The sequence below is a fragment of the Lepidochelys kempii genome, chromosome 4 (genome assembly GCF_965140265.1).
Source record: "Lepidochelys kempii isolate rLepKem1 chromosome 4, rLepKem1.hap2, whole genome shotgun sequence".
Lineage (NCBI taxonomy): Eukaryota > Metazoa > Chordata > Testudines > Cheloniidae > Lepidochelys > Lepidochelys kempii.
In genome coordinates, this window is record NC_133259.1 from 22,684,950 (window position 1) to 22,706,190 (window position 21,241).

General features: G+C 40.3%; 1 protein-coding gene across 1 annotated transcript in view; it reads left to right on the forward strand.

Annotated features, from left to right (window-relative positions):
• GRID2 (glutamate ionotropic receptor delta type subunit 2) overlaps positions 1 to 21,241 on the forward strand; it is a 1,023,637-nt gene that overhangs the window by 623,179 nt on the left and 379,217 nt on the right. The window lies entirely within an intron of this gene.

A 21,241-nucleotide genomic window follows, 5' to 3' on the forward strand; every position in this document is an offset into this window, starting at 1 on the left:
CAGCGCCTGATCCTGCAAACAATCTGAGCATTGAACTCAAATTGAAGTCCATGGGAATTTTGCACACAGAAGGTTTTACAGGCTTGGGGACTTTATTCAGAAGAATTAAACGCACGTGTGCTATCAGTTATTTAAACACTCTTCCTGGGCACTGTCCTAAACATGGACATTAAGTGGAAAGTATTTCTTAATTATGGAGTCTGGGTAAAGTGAAGGAACTCACTCTTGGTTCAGGGAATCTGGGTTTTTGGGTTCACAACTGCCTCCTTGAGCCTCAGGATAAGTCCTTTTGTTGATATAGCTCAATGAAATGCACCACCAAAATGAGTTTTGAGCTTTATAATTTGAACACCATACTGAGAAAACATATCATGCCAATGCATTTTTGGACACACACATCAGATACACATACACAAAACCTTTAATGTTCCTTGGAAGCATGGTGGCATACTTTTTGTCCCAAAATTGCACCCTGTTGGTCTCTTCCTGCCTCAGATCATTCTATTAATTTAGATTATAGTAGTGCCCATAATGTCCTAGGTAATTACTCAAACCCAGAGGAAGACATAGTCCCCGCTTCACAGAGCGTATAATGTGTAAAGACAAAGATCGGCATAAGGCAGGGGGAAAATACAATGAAGAAGCAACCTGCAGTTCCTTCAGCTTTTGAAGTGCTGAGTATGGCTAGATTGTACAGGCAGTTGTCAACATCCTGTCCTTGCCCTGTACTTAATATAGCTGTTGTACAAGACACAAAAGGAAAAGACAGACCCTGCCCTTGCAAACTTACAACTTCAAAAATATAGGCAGTGTGTAAAACAAGGGACCTAAACAAATCTCCCATCATACTGGCCGCGCACCACAGGGTGTATGTGCCTGATCTGATTAACTTCAGGAAGAGAGGGGAGCTGTCACTTTGTGTAACAAATTTGATGTAATGTGATTTCTTGAAATTGCAAATAGGGTTGGGATAACTCAGTCCAGGGCCCTCAGCACACCCGTGACATGGAAACCCATACCTTGCGTCATGGCTGTGCTCCCCAGTTGGAGTGGCAGTGGCAAGGGGACCCTTGTTGCTTTCCAGACAGTGTGGGGTAGTGGCTCAACATCTCCCTTCCGTGAAGAGCAGCATTTGCCCCTCTCCTCTCCGGAGCAGCAATAGTCCTTCCTTCCTGGGGGAGGCAAGCGTGTCCACCTTGCCATAACTAAGATTCTGTTTAGTCCCCTACCAATACAAGCCGCAGCCTACTTTTCGGGAAACATTTGAGTCATCATCATATTACTGACACGTGGTGGAATCACTGATATCAATGGGAATTTAACCGTATTTTATCCCTCATTTCAGCACTGAACACTGAGAGCAGTTGCATTACAGGGGGAGCCTTTGAGGGACTAGCATTAGTTTTCAGGTCTAAAGCAGCATCTAATTTCGAGCGCCCAACTTTAGAGACCAACAGGTTTCAGTGGTGCTGAGCACCCACAACTCAAACTGAAGTTCATGGGGCCATGTGAGTTTTCTACCAAGTGTATCTGCTGAGCAATTATCAACTTCCTCTTAGAAAAAAGTGTAAACAGGAGCTTCATTTTTGAGTATCATCAGGATTTGGAAAGTTTAAATCTAGGTCTAAACTTGATGCCTCAGCTATTTCTCTGTTGCAGGTCTGAAGCAGAGATTCACATGTTCCTGAACTTAAAAACAAGAACAAATTGCAACATTTCTATGAGTGAAGTGCTAGTAGGTATAGCAGTTATAGCACATGAATAAGAGTCTTGGTTACATGTTTTGGCACAGATTTACAATAAGATGTTGGGAAGCCAACATTTTTACACCTACTTGTTCTTATCTTAAATTTTATTGTAAGCACTTAGGTGCATGAACCATGTTTTTCTATGTGCTGTACAGTGCCTAGAGCCCCTATTTGGACCAAAACTGCCATAATACAAAGCTTTCACTATAATAGTAAAGGTGTGGTAATGGACTCTAAAGGAGATTGATAAAAAATACATGGTCCTTGCCCCCAAAATGTTTACAATGAGTCTCACTGCAGGATTGCTGTGTATGACTGGTATAACACAGAAAACGGAAGTAATAAACAGTGGGGAGAGAAGAGAGGACAAAGGTTATGAAAACTATGTATGGTTACTTAGGTATATAAATTACCTTCTGTTGTTCTCCATCCTTTAAGCATTAACTAGCGCTGGGTAGGAAATGGTTTTCCTGTCCCATGGGAATTTTTTTTAATTTCAAAAAAATTCCATGGTCTATATCAAGACAAAAAAGTTAAAAATGTGCCAAATAAACAAAAATAAGATGAAGAATATTCGGTCATTCAATACCTTATATTTTGATAGTTTCATAGCATGTAATTACAATTTCAGCATTTTTAGTTTTTAGTCTAAACTGAAAAGTCATTTTGAACAGAAAACCAGAACATCCAATTTTGAAATCATCGATTTCAACAATTTCAATACTTTTTCTTCAAAATATTTTGGTAACTGCAAATTTATCAAATATTATCCTTTTCGCATGAAGAGTTTTGTTTTAGATCAGTTGACTGGTCGAAAAAAGGCTTAGTCAAAAATCCACAACCAGCTCTATCTTTGACTACTTATTTTTCTCCTTTTACATTGTGAGCTCCTGGAGTCACTGATGGTCCTTCTTTAGTGTTTGGAAAGTGTCTCACATAGAGTGGGTGCTATTGTAATAAATAGTAATTTAGGAATGTTACTCAGGTTTTAATGAGTGTAAACGGTGCCCCTGGTTGCTGGCCGCATCCAGGTAAGCCGGGGCCCAGGCAATATGTGATAGGCTCATTCCCCTTAAATTACCTTATGTAGGCGGTTAATTGAATAAAGGGCGCCTGATAAAAAGGCCATCAGGCTCAGTTCAGGCAGGTGCTCAGAGAGAGAGAAGCTCCCAGAGATCCTGAGAAGGAGGGTGGTGCAACCCCTGAGCCAACAAGAGATGGCACCCAAAGTATCCAGGACTGAGCACCATAGGCCCTTAGGAAGTGGGCTGCGTAACTCGTGAGCTCAATGGGAGAGATTGTTCATTTGTATTTAATAAAGTAGAGCCCAGCTGGGAATTTTGTCTTACACCCTTTTGGACTATGTGAAATTCTTAAGGGGAACTGAGGCAGAGATTGTCTGCAGCACCGCATAGGGGCCACACTTGGGTGGGCCTCCTCTGTTTTTCCTTTAAATATTGTACAATGTATAAAATCATCAAAATGTCAAAATTCCACATGTTTAATTTTATACACGGACTTCAGTGGAGTTATTCACAGTGCGTAGAACTAAGCATGTGTGTAAGTGTTTGGACAAATCAGGGCCTTGGAGATAAATGTTCAGGATCATCTGAATAGAACAAGGCTGTTCTGAGGCCTGTAAGAATTTTGCTATCTGTGTGTATTCCAAATAGCACTTAATTTTTGATGGTTTTTTACACCACTACATTGGTTCTGCAAATGTACCACACAAAACAAATTCAATGATCATAAAATCCACTGGAGTGAGTGTGTGTGTGTGTGTGTGTGTTCAGAGATACTCTTTCTGCTTCAGCAGCTGATTGCTCAGCAAGTTTTCAACTATAAAACAAAGTTTAAACTTTGGTTTTACACTGCACCTACGTCAGTTTTATAGTGCTAAGTAACACTTCATTGTATACTGTAGGACAAATTTTCAAATGTGCATCTGCTGTATTATGTCTGCAAAATATGTACACGCATGTAATTGCAAGTGCAAAATGAGTGCTTGTGCAAATGGGTACCTGTGAGGAAGATAATCCTTTTTCTTCAAAAATAGGTGTATGTTCATGTTGGGCATGTGTGCATTTAGCTGGGGCAATTTAGACACCCAGTCACCGGATTTTCAGAGGTGCTGATCACCCACAGTTCCCACTGAAATTAATAGGCATTGTGAGCACTCAGTGACTCTAAAAATCAGACACTTGCTGTCTGATCAAAAATGGGGGCTCATAGTTTTGTAGTGTCTATCTTTGGTACATTCTGGGGACGGAATGTCTTGGTGTGTGAAAGGACTTTAAAGCAAAGCTCTATTTTATCTGTTTTTATAAAATATTCAATAGTAGCGATAGGCAAACCTCAAACAGTTCAGAAGTTTGGTTCAGATAAGCATCTAAAAGTTCATCTACGTATCTAAGCTTTTACAAAACTCTTTGGTCTGGCAATCTCTTGAGAACAGGTTTTCAGTAAAGGTTGCTGTATTTCCTGGTTTTAGCTAGATCAGAAGCAGTACAAGAACACCAGAACTTTTCTTATGATATCTTATTTCAGTTTTCAGACCTGGCTAAAACCGGGGAGTTCAAAGGTCTGTTATTTTTTTCAAAAGTTATCTATGTATCTTCAAACCCCAAAGAGGATTTGGATTCAGTTAATATTGCGTGAAGGTTCACCTCAGTTGTCATTTTATCATATTGATTCATCCATCCCTAGTGCAATACCTGCAGAGATATCCCCAGTTGTAGATATGAATTTATTCTGAAATATTAATGAGAGGGTGAGACATACTTTGGCAGGATGGCATGCACGGAAACAAGAATGCTGGTGCAATAATACAGTGAAATATTCTATCAGGAGTGCAATTACTTGCCTCTTTACCAGTATCCCCAGCATGCTGATGACACTATAAGATGATACAGAATAAGAGCACTTCAGCAAATGAGTTAGTCAATGGGAATACTCACAATGTACAAAGTTAAGTATGTGCATAATCTTGGTAGAATCAGGACCTATTAAAACTGAAATTAAAAATACAATCTTCTTGCTTCTGTTTTATAAGTAAAAGAAAAAGTCATACCTGTTGTATTTTTAGTTTTTGTTTTTAATAAAATGAAATAACGCTAACTGCTGTGGTACTATTGCACAAATATGCTGTAAAAAAATGTGATGTGTTAATTTGTGCCATGGTAAATTGTTAAATTGAAATGTAGACAGCGCATGGCGGTGTTATCGTTCATTGTAAAATCTCCATCATAATGAATGTATTTATCACAACAAGTGACTGCATAAAAAGGATGAACAAACTGCAGCTAAATCAATGGGTAACAACCTTGTGTTAAAACCTTGACTGTGTCTCTCTACATTCCCATGCACTCCCACAGTAGCAGCAATTGATGATGTCCTCAGATGAAGGAGGTGTGTGCTCAATCTATTTTACATGATCTAAGCTGATCTGTTGAAACCATTTTCTATAATAAAGAACGATTTCCAGCAATCCGTGAACCAAAGAGATTGCTTCTTGCATTTAAAGTTCACATCCAATGGCAAATCTCATTGAAGAATGGTTGAAAGCCAGTATCCTATTCCATCTAGAATCCTCAATTCACCTAAGTCTAATTATGGTCCCTGTATAAACATAGCCTTTTTCACTGTGGCTTCTAAAAGTGTTCTAGGTCAAATATTCACACAAGTTTACATGGTTTTATATCACACCTTTATCAAGGCATAGCAATGCAGGGATTGAGTGTCTTCAATGTGAAATTGGATAAAATGTGGAAGAGCTTAAAGTAATAAAACAGCAATAGCCAATGTGTATGCGTGGGGTTATTTATTTATTAAAATAAGCTGGGTAAAGGCAAACATTGTTTGCTCAATATTTATTACTGTTTCACCTTCCTTGAATTGCAGAACTGCAGGCATTTTGATAAATGGACTCAGTGTAAGGGTCTGTATGTTCTTAGCCATAATGCTATCTTGTGATTTCACACATCAATATCCTTCAACAAGATGCAACAATAACATCAGTGGAATTTTTTTTTTTTTGGTCTCTGTGAGTGGAATAATACAAATAACTCAAAGCTGGGCTAATTTAGAACACTGACATTTGCTTTCTTCACTGAAACCCTTACTCTTTTCAATTCAGGTTTAATGACCAAACATTTTTTTAATTAAATATATTTCTATGTTAATGTTTGATGATTTTCAGGTACTCCCTCTTTTCTCCCCATTTCAAGGAAGAAGGCCTATCCTTGCACTGGTAACTCACTATGCCATCATTATCTGAGGGTAGGGCCTGTAGTGGTAGCATCAAGATATACTAGCACCTTGATGAAGACAACCAGCAACTGCTCTTAAAACAGCAGCTGGAGTCCTGGATTTAAGGGTAGTATGTGGGAAGAACTATGTTCCCCCTTGAAAGACTGAGACAGTCAGGTCGATTATTGGAGAGAAAAGCAAGCCGATCCCCATTAAAAAGGAATAGAAACAGTCAGCTAGGGTGAGGGGAGCTCTGCTCTGCAGCCAGTTACAGTGAAACCAATCTTCAGTACTATGCTGCCTGCTCCCAACCACCTGATGCCTACTGAACTGCATTCTCCCCTCCTCCCCCCGGCATCACTTTAATCTGCTGCATGGAGAGAAGGGAAGGGAGCCCTAGGTCTGTCTCCTCCCACCTCGGGAGCCCTCTCTCTGGTAGGAAAAGGGATGTCTTGGGGACCCCCTTGTTAAAATTCCTTTACCAAATTAAGCCTTGCATGATTTCCTGTCTCTCATGGAATTCCCCTCTGTCTCACCCCTCCATGCACACACAATCCCTTAGATGCTGCTAAATCATATCTGCCAGAGATTACTAGTCCTTGCAGCTCAGAAACATACTTCTGAAGAGTAAATGTGTTGTATTTGGAATTGATCAGATTGCATCACATAGAAGATACTTTAAAAAATTCCCTGGTGAAGGAACAGAAATGGACACCGTGTAGAGTCAAGCACAAGGGTTTATTACGCACAGTGCTGGTGGAGTGTCACTTTGCTTATTAAGCTCAGAGACACTACAAAACAATTGATTACAATAGATCATATAGGGTGCTCATTGGGCGGAGAGAAGCGATGGGGTGGGAGTTCCCAAGCCCCTGGATAGGTTCTAGCAGCAGGACAAGATAAGCACAATAAGCCAATGGTCTAAAAGATTACATAAAGGCTCCGTGAATGGCTCAGGTTAACATGGCAAATACACAGGTAATTACCCTCAAACTATTCCTATTAAAGTATATAGGTTCAATCCTAATGTTGGGGTCCAGGGGAATGAGGTAACAGCTCTTCCAGTTGACCAACAGGTACATTCCTGGAGATTTAAAGCAAAAAAGCAGTAATTAGTATTTAACAATAACAATTTTTTATAATTTTACCCTTGCATTTCTGTGAACTAGGATTGGCATACATCTGTGAGGGGAGGATGTCATAACTCATGTCAATCATGTTAGGCCTCTCCCTGAACTCTGGCATCTGAGGGGTATTGTACTACTATCTTCTTCCTGCACCAGGTAGTTAACTTTGAGGCCCTTCTCAGAGCTTCGTGTGTCTGTCACTCGCGATAAGGACACCCAATTACGGCTCACCATCTGGAGTTATGCTGACTCCGGTCATCGACTTGAAACAAAGCAAGGTTGTCTCCTGTTTGTTCAGTTTTTCTTCAGATAGTATTGTTCTTTGTTAAGTAGGCCCCAGGCCTCAGACCAGGCTGTGGACACCGGGCCTATATGAAAAGTTCTTAACAGAAACTGTGGTTAAGATTTTACATCAACATTGAATGGATTTTGGCCCTTCACCTGGGAAGAAGATTCCCTCCTCTGATTTAGATAATGCAAATTAAGCAACATAATGGACCCAATCTCAGATGGTTTAAATTGTTATAGCTTCATTGACTTAATTACCTTTTTGGACCAGAACCGCAGCTGGTGTAAACGTATTGCAGTTTCCTGCTCATTGGCTCTTGCCTCCATTTTTATCTACAGGTGCAACCAGACCACCTTACTGCAGAGCTGTCCTGAAGGAAATTCCAAACTTTATTTCAAATTTCTGACTACCAATTTGGCTCAGTTATGTTTATCTGATTCCCAGTCATGTCCTAGGACTGTTTGCTTTGTCCCCTCAGTTTGGCTTCCACTTCTCAGGCATTTGCAGCAGCTGGTGCCCCCTCTGGCTTCAGGGAGTGAGCTAGGCCAGGAAAACCCAAAGGCAGGTCTACGTTTCCTGCTTTGTCCCCTTATCAAATGTCTCACTGGGGAACTCAGCCAGCTCTGTAGGCTGTGCCCTGGTCTACACTGTGGGGGGGAGGGAGTCGATCTAAATGACGCAACTTCAGCTATGTGAATAACGTAGCTGAAGTCAACGTACTTAGATCTACTCACTGCGGTGTCTTCACCATGGTGAGTCGACTGCTGCCGCTCCCCCGTCGACTCTGCCTGCGCCTCTCGCAGCGCTGCAGTACAGGAGTCGATGGGAGAGCACTCGGGGCTCGATTTATTGCATCTAGATGAGACGCAATAAATTGACCCTCGCTGGATCAATCGCTGCCTGCCAATCCAGTGGGTAGTGAAGACATACTCTGAGAGACGTTTCCCCCAGTGCCTGGTCTGTTCAGTTCCCTTGCCCCCCTTCCTCTGGGGCAAGAAAAGAGAAAGGCGGGATTGGAAAAACTGGCTTTAAGGCAAGCAGCCCTCCTCCCCATATCGTTGAGAGCAGTGTCACCAGAAGGGCAGGATGCCAGATAGAAGATTGTACCCGAGTTCATAGACCGTGCACCAGCAGCCATGTCTGCAGAATTCAACCACTTTGTTTGCTTCCACCTCCTATTCCATCTGGGTTGTGGATGGAGAGCCAGACCCAGCCTGGGCACTGCCAACTCCAGAAAGTGCAGAAAAAGAAGGCTTCAGGCCAAGCTCCCTCCCCATGTTGCCAGCTGTGTAACAGACCTCCAAAGGGTTCCTTAAGGCTATCTCAGGCTGAGGCCTTCTGCGGAAAAGCAGACCCATCTGGCTCCTTTGGATGCCATGCCATAGAGGAGGGAGAAGATCTTGAAAGTTCAACCTTGAATCCCAGGCCAGTATTCAGGTCCTAATGTATAATCTCAGCTTCCTCAACCGGTGAGTCCAGGGAGTCTGCTTTTTTGAAGGATTCCACCCATTACTGACCCAGACAGAGTGAGTCTTGTATCATATGACAGCTGGAATAATAGAAGGGAAATTCATTCACATCCCAATTAAATCCAGGGAATATATGCCAGAGAGAGAGATCCCAGCATCCACCGTCTGGAGCACAATGAACATTGGGGGTATCTCAGAGATTGTTACATCCCTGGATAATAGATTTGTTTTGGTCATGATAGTCAACACGCCTGATGGGATTTTCATGAATAAATAGGAAGAACAGAGCCATTGAGAAAATCAACTTCTCCTGTCTTGGGTGAAGCCAAGTTTTCTGTCTCTCTGGGTTCTGCCCATCAAACAGGAGATGAATACAAAGGCTTACATGACAGAAGTTGGAGGAAGCAGAGTGGAAACTGCAGAAATATTCTTATTAATCATAAGTTAGTTTGATGGGCTGATGATTGACCTCTTGTCATCGGGAAACAGCAGTAAAGTACGTTTTGGTCTCTCCATGTGTCAGGATACAGGATGTGAGATGGCAAAAAATGAATAAAATGTCTCCTTTACGTCCTCCCACCTTTTCCACTTCTCCCTAGGACCATACGAAAATAGGGGAGAGAGCAGCAATGATATTGTTTATGCCTTTGTGGATGAAAAGGCTGTAGACCTCAGTCCTGATTATCCTAACTTTTTCCAATGTCTGTTTCCCCTCCCCCCCCCCCAAAAAAAGGTCCTCCATCCAGGAACAGACAGGTTGGAGTATCAGAATGGATACATGGAGAGTAAGAAAAGTAAACAACTAGATCTTATTCTGCTGGCTGGTCCAAAGTCCATCCAGAGTTTAACTACCATGTCATTCAAGTGAAACATAGCCTTGAGTTTCCTTTGTGTGGCTGTATGAGTAGTCCAAGCACAAAAGTCAAATTACTGTAATATTATGTAGTCTGCATGTTTCTAGGGCAGTAAACTTTTACTCCAGCTGCACTGTCATACTGCATCACCTTGGAATCTGATTCTGCTCCTTGCAGCACTACCCAGATTGAACCCCTTTAGGAAGTCGTTGTACTTCCTATCTCTTAAAGTAAACCTTGTGATAGCTGCTGTCTCCAGTTGGATGGCTTTTGATGTTGGATGCTTTCTCTGATGAGACTCAGTATTCAACTCCTACTTGAGACAAGTAGTCCTCATAGCTGTCATAGCATTCATTCCCAAAGTAAAGCCAGGAAATAATCTTCCTTCTGTTAAGCATCAAAATCCAATCATAGGAGCCCTGACAATCTCAGAACAGAGAACTCATGTCTCCTATATTGAGATCTTTCTAATCAGACTATTTCTCACTCAGTCATGCACCAAGATACATGGGATTCTTTGCCATGCCTTATGGGATGCCTTGATTAAAAACAAGCAAAGTAATAACAATGATTAATTATTTCTATTTTTATTAAAGAAAATGAAATATTAAACAAATTAAACCTAACAGAACACAAACAATAAAAAATGGTTACTTCAGTAACAATCTCTTCCATATGTCTCTCTGTGGAGAGCTTTTGTCAGAGATAACACCTTTGGCACTCATCTCTTAGTAAATTAAGACCAAAGAATATTATTCCCCAAAATTATTAGTGAGTCGTATATTAGTTTTTCATAGGTAACAAAAACAGTTTATATAGATGGGTGGAGGAACAAAATGGACACCATGTAGAATCAAGCATGTGGGTTTATTAAGCACAGCGCTGGCTGAGTGTCACCTTGCTTATTAGGCTCAGAGACACTGCCAAACAATTGATTATAGTGGATTATATGGATTTTCCATGGGTGGAGGAAAAGTGATGAGGTAGGTGGTCTCAAGCCCCTGGATAGATCTAGCAGCAAGACAAGATAAGCACAGTAGCCAATAGTCAAAGATTACATAATGTCTCCGCCCATGGTTTCAGGTTAACAAGTAACATACAATTAGTATTTTAAACCATGTATAAAGTGTGTTAGTATAAAACATATATGTTGAATTCTGATTTGGGGTCCACAGGAATGAAGTAGCCCCTCTGATTGCCCAACACGGACATACCTGGGGGTTAAAGCAGAAAAACATTGAAAAGTATATGGCAATAGAAATTGTCTTTCAAGTTGCCCATTTGTGCTTCTAAAGGCAGACACTGATATCTGGGGAGGGGAGGAGGATGCCATATCTCATACTGACATGCTTAAACCTCTTCCATAAACTCAAGGTTGGTGTGTGGGGAGAGTATGGCTACCTCCTCTGCCAGAGGAGTGGACACAACCATAATGGGCTTCTTTCATTCCTTTGGTCTGTTTGCAGCTTCAGATAAGACTGCCAGTTACTGCTCCCATCTGGCATTTTGCTGACCAAGCAGATCTTAGTAAAAAGCAAGGTTGTCTTTTGTTTGTTCTGCTTCTCTTAGCTGATATTGTTCATTGTATACTGGGCCTCTTGACCAAACTCTGGACTTTGGACCTGTAAAAAAGAGCTGACGGACACAGCCTGTATCAGATTTTTACATAAACAGCACATGGATTTTGGCCCTTCAATGGGCAAAATAACTTGTTAAAGGATAACTGAGTCCTGTTTGGTTTATCAATGATCATGGATAAATGAAACAGTTTATAAATGGGTAAAAGTGAGTATTCTTATCTAAATACTATGATATCAAATGAAGTATTTAAATCAGTTATGCCAAAGAAGGCATTCAAGGAGCGTATCTTAAAACAGGCAACTTAATTGATATTAAGAATCTTAAATCTGAATTAAATCCTAGAATTTCACTGTTAGTGTCTGTCTCCTTGCCAGGAATACATGGTGTAAACCATTTGGTGTTTTAACAGGAGAAGCTGTTAATATCTTAAATTACAGTAGCATTTCAATATCAATCATTAGTTTAAATCTAATTATGTGGCAATGCTTTAAGTAACTTCCATCTCACCAGTCCTTCTTGAAGTCCTGGTAATATCATATTGCAGAAGCAGTGCTGAAGTGGACAGTGGCTGCTTCCTGATGCTGCTTTGCTTTTCTTAGCTATAATGGTGCAGCTACCGCTTGCTTCAAGAGATGAACAGAATGTGAGCTGTGGTGAGTGCTGTAAAGTTTAGGATAGGAGCAGAGTGTTGCTTGGTACACAGTTCAGAGAGTTATATAATCTTCTCTCTTCTCTAATTTCATGGAAGGAGGAAAATACACCTTGTGGAGGCTAGGTTGGATTCAAATTTGCTGCTGTCATCCTTTTATTGGCTCTTAGTAACATTTCCGCTCATAAATATGTAGTCTGCTACTGCACATGAAGTAAGGTTATAATTATTCCTCAATTTGATAGTTGTACTTCCTCTGTTTCTGTGGCAGGAAATTCTCAGAGTATCTTTAAAGTTAGAGTTTTTTAACTCTTTTTATTTAGTTCATTTTCTGAGATATTTCTTCAATTTTATCAGGGTTTAAAAGGAATTGAATTTCTGCTTCAATTAATTACCCTTATGTCACATATAAAACTTTTCAAATTCTTAAAGTAGTCTTTTTTAAACTTAGTGAATTCTTAAAGAGAGTCTTCAAACTTGTATAGTCATTAAATAATTCATTGTCTTTTCTTCTTACCAGTCTTCAGAGAGGTTCCTCTTTTCCTGAGTTTGGTGAAGAGTTGCTTAAGCATTGCCAGATAACTAACTAATTTCCCAATTAATATAAATATTCTCTACTCAAATGGCTTCTAATATCAATAACCAGTTTAGCTACATCATTAGCGTCGACGTTGGTATTACAAGAGTTCCATCTGAAGCACACTGAGAAACCGGCCCCTGGAGGTGCCCTTGAGGGGGGGGTTACTGGCAGGAATCAGGGCCTGCAGCAGAGCCAGTCTCTGGGCATCCTAACAAGAACAGCTGGCCTGTAGTAGGCTGCCTAACTGGGTACGGCACCTGATTGATTGGAAGAGTCAGCAGATGGGCTCTTAAACCCAACAGCAGCTGTTCAAAGTGTTCACCCATGGCTGAGAGAGCTCCTGATCTGCCTTGCCTCATTCCATGTAACCCAGTTCTGACTCTGTGTTCCAATTCCTGACTTCTGACTTTGCTCTGGCATCTGGCCTCTGATTCCGGTTCGGATGATGGGCTCTGAATCCTGGCTACTGACACCTGCACTAACCACTAGACCCGATGCCTGCCCTAAGCCCTAGGCCTGACCCCTGCTCCATCTATTCTGTATGATTGTCCACATCCCCAGTCACTGACAGGCATTTTGATAAATGGACTCAATGTAAAGGCCTGTATGTTCTTAGCCATAATGTTACCTTGTGATTTCATACATCAGTATAAGGTAATAGTAAAATGAGCGTGTTTTTTGTACAGCAGCCACTAATCAGTGCTCATAAGCTGCATAACCATTTTCAGATGATGGTATTTTGTAGGAATGGCAGCAGGCATGAGATGTCACAGTATTCATAAGTTTCTAAGTACAAGTGTCTATTGTACTGGAGCAGAAAATGACTCCAAATTTGTTTTTTTGTTGTTACTTAGAGATTTTATTCATGTGTTTAATTGTTCATTGTCTCTCCTGTTAAGACATGATACACATTGTTCTATGAACAGAAAATCCACCCTCTCCCAACCCCCACTGAATACAGAAGAAATGGTATCCTCTTAGGTCTGCTCTAGACTAGGAAATTAGGTCAGTATAATTTTCACACCCCTGAGCAACCCAGTTAAACTGACCTAGCCGCTGGTGTAGACAGCGCTAGCTCGATGGGAGAATTCTCCCATCAACCTAGCTATCACCTCTTGGGGAGGTGGATTACCTAAGCTGACAGGAGGGGAGGAAAACCATTAACTTCAGCTGGACTACTCTTGTGAGTAAACTTACAGATTTATAAATCTTTATAGCATCGGTTCCTACATTCCTAAAATATCTGATATGTAGAGATATCCTGGTTTCTCTCCCTAATTCTCTGACTAATGGATGCCTGAATTACCATAAAAAGTACAATTGGAGTCCTGGTTTAGAATGGAATGGTTCTTGCAAACGTGTGATGGTTGAAAGGTCTTTCATTTTCAAGTTTTCATCTCATCTTTCTGAGGTAGTGCTTAATGCCTTTAAGCTTTCTAATTATGTTTTTTTTAACAATGGCTATATGCTTTTCCCTGTTCTGGAATCTTGCAATCTTCTTCCCCCTTTTCCCTCCAAATCTTGAAGATCACCTTTAACATCTGGTAACAAGAATCCAAACTAATCCTCTTTGGGAAATAAACAGAAAAAGACATACAGTAATTCCAAGCCATGGTGAAAAGTGTGGGGAAACAATTTTTAGTAGTGTGGTTCCATTCAATTATTAAAGAACTGTAAAGAAGGTTCAGATTATGGTGTAGTGGTGAACTTCTTTGTGCATTTTTTCCGTCCCTTAAAAACTGTGCAAGTTCTAGAAAAAGGTCCCCCCCGCCCCTCCTTAAAACAACCAAGACTTAGAACTTTAGCAGCTGCTAAGGTCTTGAAACTTTCAAATGTTTCTATAGATGTACAAACTTATACTAGTTCTTCTTCATTGTTACCATGATTGTAATGTAATTGCAGTTCCGTTAACATCCATCCACATTGGAGGTGGTCTCAAGCTGCAAACTTTGCATCTGGATCCAGCTTTCAAACATCCCAGGAGTCCAGAATTTTGGAGGTTTTTATATCCGGGGAGTCCATGAGCCCATTATAAAAATAGGTACTGTTTGCAGAGTTTGGATCCAGATTTTAAAAACCCTAAACTTTGGGTGGTTTGGATCAGGCATTTTGATTTGAGTCCATCTTTAATCTAACAGAGTTACCAACATTTTACCATATTAACCATAGCATTCTACCACAGTAATTACAGTATTTTACAGTGTCCTCATATGAATTGCTATTCCCGTCTCTTAGTTATTGAATCTATTCCTGGTCTCTTGAATTTCACCTGACCTTAATAACAAAAAAAATTGTGTTTATATATTCCCTACTTTGTCTCTAGGGCTGTACAATTCATTTAACCTCTGTTAGTTTCTGCTGAGTCAATGTACTTCAGAAAATACGTAACGAGCACCAGATGTTCAAATATAGCGGCATCCCTTTTAACCTGCAGTGTAGAATGCATCTTCAACTTTTGCCATTAGTAACTCTTAATGCAGTAGATCAAGGATGCTTCAGTGGTTTTAAGACATAGTGCACAGTCACAACTCTGAAATGATGTTAACAAATCTCTGGCCAGTTACTGTAGTAGAAGTTGAGACTTGACTCTGGTGTTGTGTATTTGACGGAAGGACAAACGTGATGTACCATCAATTTATTAAGATAAAACTTATAGAATTAAGGGATTAAGTTTCTACATTTTATAGGTGATGGGATAATATGAAATCCTCCTTAAAACTAGCAAAAAGAACAGGAGTACTTGTGGCACCTTAGAGACAAACAGATTTATTTGAGCATACGCTTTCGTGAGCTACAGCTCACTTCATCGGATGCATGTCATGGGAAATACAGTGAGGAGATTTTATATACACAGAGAACATGAAACAATGGGTGCCACCATACAGACTGTAAAAAGAGTGATCTCCTGCTGGTAATAACTCACCTTACCTGATCACTCTTGTTACAGTCTGTATGGTAACACCCATTGTTTCATGTTCTCTATGTATATAAAATCTCCCCACTGTATTTTCCACTACATGCATCCGATGAAGTGAACTGTAGCTCATGAAAGCTTAGGCTCAAATAAATTTGTTAGTCTCTAAGGTGCCACAAGTACTCCTTTTCTTTTTGTGGATACAGGCTAACATGGCTGCTACTCTGAAACCTGTCCTTAAAACTAGGTTTGACTTTAATATGAAAGATTACAGGGTTTATCATGAAGGAAGCTAAGTGTTTTGATCCATGCAGAATCTAACAGACTTACTGAGGTCTTGTACAGACCTTCTGGGCTTCCGGTGACAAAAATATCCTTAGGCTAACACATTTTCATTACTAATGGATCCATCTTGCAGTTATAATAATCAAAAGCTCAAATAAAGGTTTATTTGGGGGCTTTCACCCTTATTATTGCACTTGTATGTTACATTTTATTTTTTTTTAAAGTTTAGAACCCAGATTTTATTTCAGTTCCTGTGCTTTTTAGAGGGATTTTCTTTAGGCAGCCTCAAGCCTACAATTAGCAAACACAGCCTGTTAGAACTTTATTAAACTGCTTTTGATTCTTGAACTCCTATTACTAGACAAAATGCTTTCAGCCTTCTTATTTAGAGAGGAGCTGAATACTAAGTTGGTGTTCCAAGTCAGAAACACTGGCTATCTCATTTGAACCTCTGCCACTGTTGTTCTCAGACATGCGAAATTGACAGGCAAAGGGCCACTGTAAAGCTGAAAAGGGGAAAAAACTGATGGGTTTAGTGACATTTTGTCACTTGAACAGTGGCCTTCATTAATGATGTCTGTGATTGGAAATGAAATACTTTCTGTTTCAGTAATACTGAATTTATGCTGGACTGGGAATATCCTGAAAGAAAAGAGTGAAGAAGAAAAAATATGCTGCTTTATGCTCTAAACCGGAAGATTTGCAACTGTTTCTTCCCCAACTCTTTTATAAATGGATCTAAATTCAAGTTTACAAAACTGGGGGCAATGAAAGTGAAACCAGATGTCCCCTTTTATTGTTGCTTTATCCCTAATAAACTATGCAAAATGTGTCCCTGGTGCAATAAGGACCAGATTTTAGAAAAAGCTTCATGCTCTATCCATTACCTGAATGGAATGGGCAGATTTGCAAAATTGCTCAGCCTCCAGCAGCTCCTATTAAGGAAGATCTGACTGATCACTTCTGAAAATGCAGCCCTAAAATGTTCACATTATAATAATGAAAAAAAATTAGTTCAGCCTTTGATTTTCAATTGCAAATCCAATGTCTGCATTTTATATTTATTTCTTCTTCAAAAGATTGCTGCCTTAAATGCCTTGGAATAGTGTCGTGGTGCTCGCATGCCTGCAACCTCTAAAAAACCAGTACAACTGTTTAGCACCTCAGAACAAAAGAGTGACGCCAAAGCGACTGGTTTAATTTCAAGTGTTTAATGTTTATTCCTGTTTGCTAGTAGTTGCCTTCTAGGTGAGTATTGTTATACTCAGCCATGCAGAAGCCATTGGACCATCCTTCCCCACTCTATTATTTTGTTATACAAGAGCAGAAACTGGGTGTTGGTGGTAGAGGGGGACAAATTGCATCAAGCTGTCATGCTGTCTGGGGTGGCTCATGACCATGAGTGCCTACCTCAGGACAGACTGTCAAACAGAGGACAGACATCTCAAATGTGGGTTGTGTGTTCTATAATTAGATTTCACTAAGCTAGTAACAAATATGATCTCCTGGATTACTATCAAAGTCCTACCATGGAGTCACAGGCAATCCTTTTAAACTCTCCTCTATCTTGCCACCCAGACAAACTGAACTTAATAATAAATGGTCACTTGCACCAAAAATCACCCCACATTTAGGTAGCTCTAGGTACTCTAGAACCTACACCAAAGGCAATGCTTGCAGCCAATCCTGTAATAAACTATCTAAAGGTTTGTTCACTAGGAAAAAGGAATCAGAGTTACCTACAGATTAAAGCAAGCAAACATACACACACAAGTTACCATCTAAATCTTAAGCATGACAGAATTGTAGTGATCTGTCTGCTCAAAGTATCTTTCAGAGCAGCCCCAGAAAGCAATAATAATAAAAATCTCTGGCTTCAGTTTGAACTCTGAAAGGCCAGAGACTCTAAACAACAAAAAAGATGCAGTTTCTTCTTATCAGGGATTTGTATTCCCGTCCCCCAAAGTTCAAGATGATGGGACACAACTTCACGTGTGTCTCTCCTCTTCCTGGATGTTGGGGGAGCAATCAACAAAGCCTTTTGTTGTCTGATGTTCCACAATGGTTTGCCTGGTATCTACAGGGCCTTCTTTTGTTGGGCAGGAGATAACACCTCTTGTGGCAAACTAGTATTTCAGCCTTGGTAACGTTTCTCTTCTGACTGGGAAGGGAGGAGTGATTACAGTTTCAGAGCAAACATTTTTATAGTTACAGAGCAAACATTTAAATATTATCTTATAACATGGGCTGTAGATATTACAAGTGAGATTACTACCTGCAGCAACATATAAGCATTTCCTATACCCTAAAAACAATATACATTTTTATAAGATTAATACCTATTTTGAGCAGAAGTAACATACAGGTGATGTGGTCTGGTCTCCAACTAGGAGGTTGTCAGTTCTTAGCGAATGCCTGCAGCCTGGGCAAGACCTGGTATCTGGCCTGCCAGCGTCACAGAAGCTACTGTAAACAAATTATCATATGAGCTTCTGTAAAGCCCCTTGTTTGACAACATTTTCAGATTTGTGACTGTGGTCCTAAGATTTCAGGCTACTGTGGTCTGGGTACCAGCTTTATAAAAGAATATTAAAAACCCTTTCTTATAACATGAACCTTTGCATAACACACTCAATCACTGGCTTAAAAAACAGTTGTGCAGGGTAGGGGACATTGTACACTCGTGACAAAGAAGCAATCAGCAAGTCTCTGAGATGGCCATAGGAATTTTTTTTTTTTTTAAACACTGCAGTTCATTTATTTTTGGTTCACAGTACAGCAGGCATTCTCACACTTTTCATCATGGCTTTGTCTTGAGAGAGCATTCCTTCGACAAGCTCCCTACTGGTCTACCAATTATAATTCCATTTCTGATTGTGCAACATCCCAACTACAACTACTATAGCAGTTGCCTACATGGGAAGGAAATGTTAGAAAGTATATATGAAAATTAGATGCCCATAAACTGGTAAATATTTTGTCCTTTTTTGAATACTCACACTGTATCCTGTTGTTTTCTCATTTGAGTCCCATTTGTTCTGTTCCTTTCTCTCCCCATGCTCTCCTGCACATATTTCCCAGCCACCTGGTCATGGGCACATGCTCCCTTTCACATTCTGCATGATTGCCTGGTCCCCTAATCTTCTCTATGTGCTGCCCAGGATGCTGCTTTCTTGTACTAATGCCCACTTTCCCTGAGCGTCCCCTTCAGCTGGCAGCTCCAGTCCCTAGGGGTGACTCCTGTTTCCTTTCTTCCTTCTCTATATGGCAGGGGCCCCTAACGTAGGAAGCTAGGTTAGTTCCTCATCTTTGTTTGTGGTCGCTTCCAGAGGAGTCCAAGCGCTTCTATAAAGAATTAGCTGGAAACAAGGAGAAGCCACCACCATCTAACCTGCCAGTTCACTATGGACCACAAGCATGTCTGCCACTGTCAACAGTTAGAGAACTTTTGTATAATAAATTGCTGCTGTTGTAAAAATGTGAAGGGCCAAACCAAGTTGCCCCCCGTCCATATATCTGCCTTAGAGATAAATGACTTCAGTGATTTCTAGTGTGAGAGATTCTGCTGAAAGAGGCTGGGAGGTTGACCGTTCCTGAAATAACACTAAGAGCACTTAGAGAGGAGACCCGGGAGGAAGAGGGTGGGAGAAGGTTTTAAAACTATGGACAGGAAGGGGAGGAATATCATATGTCAGGCAGACCATGCTGACAGCTTTCTGGACCACAGCCCTCTTCCTTTGCACTAGTTGTCTTCATTCTCTTCAAATTCTTCCTCAAACTCCATTTATGTCATTTGCTTTGACTTCTGTTCCTGACTTTCTACTTGTGCAGAACTGATTCTCTCTCACTTAAACTGAGGTAAATCAGGAGTAAATCAGTCATGTTACCCTGGTATAAAATCAGGGTAGATGAGAGGACATGCAGAAATCCAGTCTTCATTCAAAAATACCAGACCTATCATTTCAGTTAGAAATATCAGATAATATGATTCCTTTCTTGTAGAACAAGATTCACATGGCTTTATTTGTTTCAGTCATTTTATTTCTTTCCCTGAAGTGAGTGCAGCTATGCCAATCTAAACCAGGTGGGGAATCTGTTTCAGGTGTGTGGGGTTTTCAAGTTCAATATCTGTGCTTTTCATTATTCATTTTCTTAATGAAGTGACAGCTATATTTAGAGATCATTATAAATAATTATATAGTTCTGTATATGTATGCACATAGATGTATAATTAGATAATATACAAGAAATTAATGTGTATTTACATGACTTCTCTGGTAGATATGTGTTGGCATTATTATGACAGTCATCATTATGGCTTTGGTGTCTGCAAGAGAGAGCCAAGATGTGCCCACATATGATAGTGATGACTGCCATAGTAATGCCAGCAAATACCTGTCAGAGAAGTCATGTAAACGCATATGCATTTGTTATATACTGTGTCTCTGGGCCACGCAGCAGGACAATGGTAGAGATGGGAATAGAACCCAAGTCCCAATCCAGTCTATCCACTAAGCTACACTCCTAATTTAACAGAAGACTTAGCTGCAGCCTCCCATCCAGAATTGCTTCTCTCAGAAAACAGCTCCTGGTTATTTATTCCATCACTTTGGGAAATTTTCCAGTTCTAACCCATTCTCAGAAAGGTGAGGATTCACTAACGGCTCCCACCTGGATTTAAGCTCTTGAGGGAATCCTTGCTTCTTCTGTTCTCCTCTATCTCTGTGGCAAGTTAGAGTAACCAATCTGGATTAGAGACCACGCTTGGTCCAGCCAGCCAAGTCCATAGCCTTTCTGTTTGTCTCCTAGCTCTGGACTGACAAGAGTTTAGCACAAAATATAAACAGAACTGATATCTCTGGGTAGGCATAAAGATGGAATGCAGACCTCTCCAAGTACTATTTGAACAGAATAAAATGCTCTTCCATCACAAATAGAACAGAATTCTAGCATCTTTTAGAAAAGATTCTGAGGCATTTCTACAAGAAAATAAGAGGCACTATCAGGAAACTATGCCTCAGCTAAACAAAGTCTATAATTTGTATGGGGTTGTCATAAATATAAAGGGAAGGGTAAACACCTTTAAAATCCCGCCTGGCCAGAGGAAAAACCCTTTCACCTGTAAAGGGTTAAGAAGCTAGGATAACCTTGCTGGCACCTGACCAAAATGACGAATGAGGAGACAAGATACTTTCAAAAGCTGGGGGGAGGGAGAAACAAAGCTCTCTGTCTCTCTTTCTGTCTGTGTGATGCTTTTGCCGGGGACAGAACAGGAATGGAGTCTTAGAACTTAGTAAGTAATCTAGCTAGATATGCGTTAGATTCTGATTTCATTAAATGGCTGAGAGAATAATCTGTGCTGAATGGAATAGATATTCCTGTTTTTGTGTCTTTTTGTAAGTTAAGGTTTTGCCTAGAGGGATTCTCTATGTTTTGAATCTAATTACCCTGTCAGGTATTTACCATCCTGATTTTACAGAGGTGATTCTTTTTACTT